This window comes from Ursus arctos, unplaced genomic scaffold, assembly GCF_023065955.2.
Source record: "Ursus arctos isolate Adak ecotype North America unplaced genomic scaffold, UrsArc2.0 scaffold_1, whole genome shotgun sequence".
Taxonomy (NCBI): Eukaryota; Metazoa; Chordata; class Mammalia; order Carnivora; family Ursidae; genus Ursus; species Ursus arctos.
This window is the reverse complement of record NW_026622763.1, coordinates 14,983,652-14,995,280: the sequence shown is the minus strand read 5'-3', so window position 1 is coordinate 14,995,280 and position 11,629 is coordinate 14,983,652. Positions and strand designations below refer to the sequence as shown.

At 33.9% G+C, this 11,629-nt stretch overlaps 1 protein-coding gene across 1 annotated transcript in view; it reads left to right on the top strand.

The window, feature by feature from the left end:
- The first annotated feature begins 304 nt into the window (after nucleotides 1-304).
- Nucleotides 305-11,629, top strand: part of DPP10 (dipeptidyl peptidase like 10) — a 143,149-nt gene continuing 131,824 nt past the window's right edge. The window contains exon 1 of the mRNA XM_026510117.4: nucleotides 305-382. The gene's annotated coding sequence lies outside the window, so the exon portion shown is untranslated. The remainder of the gene's footprint in view (nucleotides 383-11,629) is intronic.

Sequence of the window (11,629 nt, the reverse complement as noted above, 5' to 3'; positions counted from 1 at the left end):
AAACTGTAATATTTCACATTCTGATTGCTCTCTAAAATTGGTTCTTGGATTGCCTGGATTTGATCAAGAATATGCCTACACCTTACCATGGAGCTTTTATTCCAAACTAGGGTCCATAACTCTCTCTCTTTTTTTTTTTTAATTTCAGATTTTTCATTATTCCTATACCGCTTCGTATGTGATTTACAACATACACACTAGGTAAGTTCTTTGGTTTTCTGGTTTTCATGAGCAATTGTCCAACTAAACTGTTGGTGTAAGTGTCAACTTGTTCATGTAAAATATTTACCTTTCTTCAAGGGAAGTTTGGGAGTTAAATCCTCCAGAAGTAGAGGATTCCGTCTTGCAGTATGCAGCCTGGGGTGTCCAAGGGCAGCAGCTGGTAAGCACAGGCATTGGTCCTCACCAAGTACTGTCAGTCACGGTCCTATGGAAAATGTTTACAGAAGTCACTTCCTTGTGCACATTATCCTAATACATTTGAGGCTTTCTATTTACCTTTACATCTTTTATCTAGTATTCCACTTTAATAATATAAAAATAATAACAGTATCATTTTATTAATTAATTAAAGAAGAAAAAAAGGGCTTGTAGAATAATGTGTGATTAAACTGCGAGTTCATAATGGAACCTAGAAGAGATCCAAGAATATCAAGGTCGAGTTCTGTGGAATTTCCATCCCATAACATTGTCAAGTTTATTTCTTCTTAAAGCATTGTTCAGGGTGGAAATTTAAGACAGTGGTTTACACTTGACAGTGGTCTCGTAGGGGAAGATTTCTCATCATACTAGATTTTCAAATTATCACAGACTCAGAAGAGAATTACTGATGTATAAAAGCAGTCTGACCAACACAGTATTCTTGTCCATGCCTCATGGTGAAAGTATAAAGACTTTAAGGGGATATTACTCAGGAAGTGGTATTTCTTGGTCATATAGCGTGTGAATGCTCAAATGTAGTACACACTGCCAAATTGATTTCTAAATTGCTTGAGTGTTTTTACTCCTGCCAGTGACAGTGTGAGTTCCCTTTGTATACCATATTCTTACTAATACCTAGTTTTTCCAGACTATCATATTATTTCTTAGTAATGACATTATTGCTTCTTCCATTCCAATTTTTGTATTTTCTGTTTTATTAAGATGTTCTTGCAATGGATTATGAATTAAAAACAGTATTTTGCCTTTATCTTTTGCATATTTAAAGAAATTTTGTGATACTGTATTTAGTACAACTATATTTGACTATCTCTGGGTCCATTCCATTATAATATTCCTAAAAAGTGGCAGCAGAAGCTGCGTAGGATATGCTAGATATGGAGATGTTTGATTCAGAGAAGGCATGAATCAGTGTATCCATGGACAATGGTGAGTGGGCAGCAAGACATGGGCAGGGGCTCTAGTCCTACCTGTTTTACTCTGATCCTGTAAACCAGAGAGCTGGTCTGTTACACCAAAGGCAAATTCCAAACACCCAACCTTCCAGAAACCAGAAACCCTAGACAACTTCATGTTTGTGTCATTGGAGGATCCTTAGGAGGTTCTTTGAAACTTCCATTTGTTTTAAATAACTGTCATTCTCCAAGCCTTAGAGGAACCTACACCTGTGCCAAAATCATAATTTGATACCCTCAAGGAAGTAGTATTAATTGCATGCATTTTCTTTAATGATTCCTACTTGTTATTGATTACTTATTCTTTAATATAGTTGATAAAATCATAAAAAAGACCAGAAGTTTATAAAAATCGTAGATTCTCTCATGGGCATCATTTTTCAGGTGCTTAAATCCTGGGTCCATTTCTTACTAGCTGTTGACCTTCAGAATTACTTACTATCTGTATGACTTCCTTTCCTTATCCTAAGATAGTGGCAGTAACCGTACTTCACCAAAAATGCTGGTCTCGTGTTTAATGTATAAGTATAAAACTCTTTGGATAAAATCTGACATACAGTATTTTAGAAGTGTTAATTTTTATTATTTTTTAAAAAGTTTAAAAAAAATACCTTTGTCACTTGACATTTTAGTCTGGGAGTTTTAGTTTCACTAGTTGTTTGGGGAATGAAGCCTAAGTTCTTTGTAAAGCCATATCCCAAAGTCCTTTGGGAAAGTTTTGGGATAAAGTCCATATTTGTCAAGGTTCTCTTTGGTGTACGTGTAAATATAAATTCAATATAAATTAAAGAATGCATCTCCACAAATGCTAATGGTCCATTTCATGTGAGTATGACAGGCTCTGTCAATATTTGAAGCCATCAGCAAACTCAGCAATGTGATTTTATTAGAGATGAGTCATTACAATACTTTAATTAGTTTTGTATTAAATTAATCAGAGTCCTGTAGTGTTTATAAACTAAAGACAATTAATTTTTCATCCTTAATTCTTAGTTTCTAATTTTATTTGCTATAAAAGAAATCCCTGACTGTACAAAAGAGAGGTAAGAGATTGACATAATTTATAGATAAGAGGGTCAGAATTAGAGCTCACAGGGAGAATTTTGCATTAAAAGTAGACATGGAAGAAGTCAATTTGAATGTGGCAAACTTTGTGGAGAAAAAAGAAACAAAACTCTGACACAGTACGACATGCATTATTTAGACAAGTGGTGAACAGACCACTTTAGTTGTAGTAAATGCTTTATAAAAAGAAATGGTGGGTCCTAAAACAGAAAAAATATCTTGATCATTCAACTGGAAAGGCTTCTGGTTTAAGAGAGTAAGCCCCCCCCTCTTTTTTTTTTCCAAAAATAACTTTGTCTTATAAAAGTTAAAAATCACTCATAGGACATTTTCAAGATTTGCATAAGTATATGAATTCATAGAAATTCATATGTAAATCTACCACAGGAATTTAAAGACTTTGAAAATCAGATGAACAGGTTTGAGCTTTGGCAGGGAAAAACATTTCACTCATTAGAACTTGAAATCTAGGATTAAAAACACCTCAGCTCAAGCCCAGGTTCCTTTTGCAGTTTGTGACGTAAGGAATGCTGCCAGTTCTAAGGTTGAGCTTACTTATATTAAAAATGACAGAAAATCACAACCACTCCCAGTTTTGTTTGAAGTTTAAATAAGATGGGGCGTGTGCCCAAGTCAAGATTCTCCAGAAAACAGAACCAATAGTGTGTGTGTATATATATACACACATGGATTCTCTCTAAAGGGAATGAGGGTAAAAGAAAGAGAGATTTTAGGGTATTGGCTCATGAGATTACGGGGCAGTCTGGCAGCCTGGGAACTCAGATAAGGGTTAATTTTATAATCTTGAGCTGCAGTCCTGAGGCAGAAGTCCTTCTTCAGGAAACCTGTTTTTGCTGGTAAAGCCTTCCACTGATTGGAGAAGGACCGCTCACATTATTTTTTTTCTAAAAATCAACTAATTATAAATGTTAATCACATCTACTGATTGCTTTCATAAAATATGTTTGACCAAGCAGTTGGACACCATAACGCAGCCAAGTTAACCCATAAAATTAGCCATCACAGAATAGTAATTGCTTAATGAATGGTGGCTATCAATTTGACTCCCACTTGTCCTTTCCTACCGTAACACACTGTAATTCAGTTGTTTCATCTTTCACCTAAATATGCCTTCTTCACTCGCTCGCCACTCTAATCCAGCATCTGCAGAGCTATGTGTTGAAAATGCAGATTCTTAACAGCTCCCACAGGTTCTAAAATGTCATTGATGTGACACACGGGACGGAGCTAAGGTGACATGTTATCTGCCTCCTGCCATTCCACTGCAGAGAAGAAGCACAGATTTTTCTCTATGTGGACCAAACTCTGCAATTTTCAGAGGGTAATTTCCTTCATGCCCCTGATTCGTTCCCCTTTGTGTACCAGGTCATTGTTTTCTTTTCTTCCGAAGTCTTTGTCCAAAGACTAAAATACAAAATGCTAAAATATTCCTCTTCTCTGATAATTTTTCTCTGATATTTCTACATGCTAAGTGAATTACTTACTTCTCAGGATTCTAACATTCTTCTCTTTTATCTCAAATTATTTAATATTTTATTTATTTACATTGCTGTCTACCACAGCTGACGTATGATGCTTTCCATAGAAGATGGAATACAGAATATGCTAAACATATCCCTCCTTCCCTCCCTCCCTTCCTTTCTCTTTCTTTCTCTCTGTCTTTCCCTCCTCTTCCTCCTTCTTCTTTGTAAAACTCATTTTAGCACAAGGCAAAATGTAGCTTTAATAAATATCTGGTTGCACTGAGCAATTAATGAAAGACTGACGGCTGTTTGCATGGATGATCGGATACCACGGAGGGTTTTGAGGATGGCATGATGTAAAGAGAATTCCTGCATGAAAGGACAGGTCTGGTGGAAGAGTTCAGGTTAGACTGTAAGCAATTGAGTTTACAGGCAAAGAGCTAGGTTTAGAGGTTATTGTTATAATCTGGAACTGAGTTATAAATAATATATTTAAGAGATAAATACATCAACTGTTAAACTGAGATATAAAATTTGATCACAGTCTGGCAACAAAAATTGTCTTACACTCATTCAGATACATTAAATTATACAAATATTATATCAGTGTATTTCTACACTTAGTATACAAGTGTATTTCTAAATCTCATAATAGACTCCTAATTTTTTAAGTCACTTTATTGAGAACAAATAAAAACTGATACATACAAATGGCTGTACTTTGCTCTGGGTACATACAAAAGAGTGTACATATTTTGTGTAAGACTTGATGAGATGGAGATAAGTATATACCTGTGAAACTGTCATCACATTCTAATGCCATAAATATATCCATCGTGTCCAAAAGTTTCCCACGGCCCTATTTCTTTTTGTGTGTGATGAAAACACTTGCCATGACAGACTTCTTTGATATTGCTCATATTTTTTCAGTGTATTCAGGGTAAAATAAAATCATCATACCCATCTTTCCAATGGCACAAAGCTTTAAAAATATCCAGTGTTTTACTTGTCACAATCTAGGCATTTGAAGAAATCACTTTTTCTACATGTTATTACCTGTATCATTAAAAAATGTAATATTTTAGGTAATTCTCCAAATACAAATAAATTATTAAACCTTCTTATCTGAAGAGATTAGCTATGGTTCCCTGCCTCTAGGAAATTTTCCATTTCCTTCATGTGTTTACATCTTCATTAGTGGAAATTTTGAACGATTTCATTGGCTTTACCAGTAGAACCTTAGTCCTTATTGGTTTAAAGGAGGTGTTATTGAAATCTCATGTTTCCTACTAAAAATCAAGATTTTTTACTTTACATTCTGTTCAGTACTCATTTTTTTCAGTATAAAAGTAATTATTTTAATTATCATTAAGATATGTTTAGGAGATAAATGACAAACATACAAATATAAGATATACACATGCATACACTCATACACACCACATACACACACACACACACACACACACACACACTCTCTCTGCTGCTGATGCGATGTACATTTTGGGATGAAAGCCTTTAGCCTAGTGTCCTAGCATACTCGAGGTGTCATAGAAATAAAGAAGAAAGGACCAGTAAGAGTCAAGTTCTACTTCAAGTCTGGTCTTCACTCTAGTGTACGTGGTGCTCATTCCTAGTAGGTTAATTGGTGCAGGAAAACTTCTAGGCAGTGAAACCAGAAAATTTATACCATTAACATCCTCAAGTATTTATGGCAATGACTGTTTCCCATTTAAATGAATTTTGAGCATTTTTTTTTTACCTCATTCATCTTCATTAGTGGAGATAATTGAAAACAAATTACCTTTTTCATGTTATCTGTAACAAAATTTAATGTTCCTGTCTTTTGTTCCAAAAACTAGAAGCAGTCCCTCTTAGCACATTTACTACTAGGCACACCCAAGGTCGAATGGGTCTCACTTCAAATTTGACATGAGGAAAGTTAATATCAAGAAGCTGGTATAATTTCTTTTTTTTTTAAGATTTTATTTATTTATTTGACAGAGATAGAGACAGCCAGCGAGAGTGGGAACACAAGCAGGGGGAGTGGAAGAGGAAGAAGCAGGCTCATAGCGGAGGAGCCTGATGTGGGGCTCGATCCCATAACGCCGGGATCACGCCCTGAGCCGAAGGCAGATGCTTAACCGCTGTGCCACCCAGGCGCCCCAAGAAGCTGATATAATTTCTTTACTCAATATTAGACTAGAAATAACCTAATAAACCATAATCGGATAACTGTTTGGATTTAGCAAAAACAACTTAAATAAAATACCCTTAAGTTGTCCCAAACATTTTTGACTGATAAATTTGTAATATATTCAGGTATATATTTATATTAATATATTATATACATATATGTGACAGGGAATACACTTTTTCTTTTTTCTTTTTCTTAAGATTGTTATTTATTTATTTGACAGTGAGAGAGACAGCCAGCGAGAGAGGGAACACAAGCAGGGGGAGGGGGAGAGGAAGAAGCAGCCTCCTAGCGGAGAAGCGTGATGTGGGGCTCGATCCCAGAATGCTGGGATCATGCCCTGAGCCGAAGGCAGACACTTAACGACTGCGCCACCCAGGCGCCCCAGGAAATACATTTTCATATATATATATATATATATATTAATGCTAATTATAAATTATAAATAATATATAATAATATATAATATTATATAATATAATATTTATAATAATATATAATAATATATAAATAATATAATGCTAATTATAAATATATAATTAGCATATATACTGTAACAGAAAATTAATTTTCATTGCTGTGAAATTACCTACATATCAGTTATGCACTCCTATAGACCTCTAGTGTCTGATAATTATTTAAATAGCATATTTATGATTTTTCTGTCTAAATTCAGAGATCTTTCCAAAGAAATAGAAAACAGTTCTGGGGCGCCTCGGTGGCTCAGTTGGTTACGCATCTAAATCTTGATTTCATTTCAGGTCTTGATCTCAGGGTCATGAGTAAAGAAAAAAAAAAAGAAAAGAAAATGCAGTTCTGTATTTTCCTAAGGGAAAAAAGAAAAGAAAATACAGTTCTGATCCTCTATAAGCACACATCTCCTTTAGTTAAGTGTTGCATGGTTCAATATAAGGAGAAACTGAGCAACTTGCGTACTGTTAGATGTACTCACGTTGCTTTTAAGCTGTTTCCACGTGCCTTACTAGAAGGCACTTGATAAAGATATGTTGACTTGGCCTTGGACTGTGAACGCTCTGAAGGCGGGTGTTCAAATTCTGCAATCCTCATAGCATGTATAACTGTATACTGAGCTATGGAGGTAGCAGGCGTGGATTTTCCACTGAAAATAACAAAAGGGGTGCTGCTGGGGAAAGATGGTGCGCCCTGTGTCAGCATGTGAAAATAGAAGTTATTTAAATGCTGACAGTTTCTAGTTCAGGCCCCCTAGAGATTCAGAGAGTAGGTAGAAATATTGCCAGGCTTATATGGAAAAAAGAAAAAGAAAAAGAAAAAAAAAGAAAATCATCAATTCACTAAATGCTATTTGAGATAAGCTTTGCCTGTGTTATATTTTTAATTTTTATTCGACATTTAGAAGAATCAAATGGAAATCAATACTTTATCATAAAAGTACCAATATTAATATTGGGACATCTGAAATTTACTTATTTCTTTTGAGAGAAAGGGGTAGTCTTTATCCCTATTTAAAGTGTTTCCTCTGTTTATCCAGCATGAGTTATAAAATGTTACAGAGAGTCTATGTGTTATGAATATACAGCTCACTAGGGATATAAAAGTCACAGTCTCTGTATTCCAGGAATTTACGGAAAATAGAACTAAAGGTGGGGATGCCCACCCCTTGGAACACCTGAAACAGGAGGGTCCTAACACAGACTTCATCTTGCAAGGGTGGGGGTTGCTGTCTGAGATGATGGGGCAGTTTCCTGGAGGAAGTGACCTGAAAGCTGAGGTTTGAAGTTACACCTGACCATTGAACAACAACACAGATGCTAGGGGTGCCAACCCCACATGCAGTCAAAAATTCAGTTGTAACTTTTGACTTCCCCCGAATGGAACTACTAATAGTCTACTGTTAACCAGAAGCCTCATCGATCAGCACATATACTGTATGTTATATGCATTATGTACTGTATCCTTACAATAAAGTGAGCTAAAGGAAATAAAATGTTGCTAAGAAAATTATAAGGAAGAAAAAAAAACATTTAGAGTACTGTACTGTATTTGTTGAAAAAAATACACCTATACGTGGGTTCGTGTAGTTCAGACCCATGTCACTCAAGGGTCAACTGTACACAGCAGGACCTTTATTTAAAGGCATTCCTCTAGACTCTGAGGAAGTTCTCAATATGAAAAGAAATAGAACAGATAAAGCATATGACATCGCATGCTTTAATTCATTTGTTTATATGTTAATAACAAAAACCTAGGACTTGATATCACTGACAAATGTGAAAAGATAAAATAAATAGCCAGGAATATAAAATACGTCAGCAGATTTGTACCAGAAAGAACTATTGTTTGTTTCCTACTTCTAATAAGAATTCGCTAGATTTCCCTTAAGTAATGTTTAAACAGTTTTGAATTATTTAGCAATAATGAGGTAAACGCAACAACCATATCTTTTTTCTTCCCCGCGACTGCCTGTTTGCCCCCAGAAATAGGAATTTTGCTGGCAATTCTTTTCTCAAGCTGCTCCTAACATTAAATTAAATAATAAGTTGTGTAGTAAGAACCGTGGAGGCTCCATGGTTGCAGATTTTTTAACTATAAATCTAGGTCACTCACAATCTGATATACTGAACACTTTGGACAGTTCCTGCTAAGAAACCATTTGAATGGAATAACAATGTAGATGATAATCACTGAAATCTCCTAGTTTCTGTTTCCTTGCAGCTAAGGTTTGGCATATCTTTTATTATTACCCTGAACATACAGGGTTATCCGACAGTGATGTCAAGTCATATTCCATCAGTGGCCTAAATAGAAACTTTAAAAATAAAATTATAATAGTGTTATTGTAAGATGTGAACCATCCTACACAACCCCTGAGGTAAAGAGATCCCAATTATGAAGTTTAGTATTCTAGTGATGTACTTTGTTTTATTAAATGACATGAAGAGAACTCTCTGAGGGGAACTGATGTCTGCATTAATGGCAAAATTCTTCTCAGAAATAACTTCAGACATCCATTAAATGGTGCATAGAGAGCTCTCCTCTTGTTCTCCTCCTTAAAAACAACAAAGGAAATGAAAATGTGAAAAGAACTCTTATCTTTTATGATACTATTAATCAACCACAGCCTAAACTGTAATCTCTAAGGAACATAAAGTAATAATTCCCCAGAGCCAGAAAAAGATTGAAAGCAAATATGTACTTAACCACATTTTGGGAAACAGAGAGAAATAGACAAATTGACAATTTTAGCTGGTAATTTCAACACTTGTCTTATGGTAAAATATAGGACAAGTACATAGAACATCAAAAAGGATATAAAATATTTGATCAACACACTCAACCAACATGATGTCCTTGACGTTTACAGAACACTATACCCAGCAAGTACCGAATACACGGCATATGCAAGTGCACACGCTGGGCCAGGAAACAAGTCTCAGTAAGTATAACAGGATGGGAGTCACACACAGCATGATTTTGGGCCACAAAAGAATTAAATTCAAAATAAAAACAAACAAAGATAAACCATGCACACAGGCACACATTTTTATTGGACTAAGAATATATCCAGAAGAGATATAGTATTATATATCTATCAATTCCAAATGTAGAATCCATCCTGAAGATATATTTTATATGTGCCTAAAGGCATATAAAAAGATAATTCATTGGGACACTATTTATAATTTAAAAAGCAAAATACAGACTAGAAACAATTTAAATAAGTCATCATTATTAGACTAGTAAAATGAATTAGGGTGCATAAAATGGAAAATATTAAGAAGCCATTAAAATTACTATGATTCTTCTGCATGTGCAGATATGTAATACCATCCAGTAATAAGAGCCCACATGACTAATCAGTATGCTCTCATTATTATAATAAACAAAACAACCATTTTATATTATTTATACTTCTATATTTTATGTTATTTATATATATTACATATATAAAAAGACTCTGTTAGGAGTGGTTGTCCCCTGGGAGAGAACTGGAGTTTGAAATGACATTTTATATCATTTAATATTTTTTCAGAGCATTTCTTATATTTTAAATGAAATATATTTTAAAAATTATAAATGACAAAACAGTTTTAAAGACAAAAGTGATTACTTTTAACACAGCATATAGAAACTAAGGCATCTCGGGGACTTTCAAAATAGAGAAAAAGATGGCAAGTTATACGTATATGCATATGTATGTATGTGTGTCTATAAAGATAAAGTGGACAAACAGGAATATATATATATATATATATATATATATATACACTGCAGAGTGTATATATATATATACACACACTATATATATATATATATATATATATACACACACTATATATATATATATATATATATATATATATACACTGCAGAGTGTATATATATATATATATATATATATATATATATATATACACACACACTCTGCAGTACGTATTAGCAATGATCATATAGAATGGCATGAGGTTTTATCTCTGCTACAAATGTGAAACATAATTGGGACAAAGGTAGCAAGGGAATGTATTAAAGTAAAAATAATTACTGGTTTAGAGTAGTAAGATAATAGGTAATTTAGTCTTTAAAATATATTTGATACTATGTTGTTTTATTGTTAGAAGAGAAATTATAGTTTGAGAAGGATCAAGGACATAAAGAATTACATATTTAAAGTTGAATAAAAGAACCATGGCTTGGTCCTTCAGTTTTACTTGTTAGGAAAAAAAATGCTAATGTTGGAGAGGAATGATAAAAGATTTTGGTCAGTATCATGATTTTTTTCTAATGTGCTCTGATATGAACAGTAGAATGAAAAAAATTACATATAAAATTATATTTTATATATGTTATATATAAAATTTGATACTCAGGTCCTTATCTAGTCAAAATTATCCTAGTAATTACATTTTATGTCCCACAACTAAACTAGAACAAGGGGGTGAACATAGCCAAGTTTGGCTCTCCGTTAGAGGTAAAAAAAAAAGTTTGTTCACTAATTTCTTTGATTTCTGTTTTTGTCACCCAATTCAGTGTCTTCCAAAAGAATCCCCTTAGAAAATTTACATTATTTTCTTGTTTTTTTGGTTTTTTTTCTAACCAGTTTTTTGTCTCTAAAAAAGCCTTATCTTGTCCCTGGAAAAATAGTGACATATATCTAGTGGCATATCAGATCTTTAAGTGGATTCTTTGAACTAGAGTTGTCCTCAAATGTAAACCACTATCACTTCTTTTGGAAATTCTGCCCAATACCAAGAGATTCAATGTGAAAAGGGAAAGAAATGCATTACACCAGGAATATGATAAATCTCATACCAGAAAATAACCTTCCATTTCCAGAGCATTCTCCAATTAAAAGAACTTTGACTTAAGTTGAATAAATGATTTCTCAACTCATTTATGCAAAAGTGAGCTGTTAGCAAAACAAGCCTTTTGTGAATTCAGCTATAAACTCCAGACAAAACATTAAACAAAACAAAACAGAACTACCTAAGGATGCTGGAGACTGAACAAAA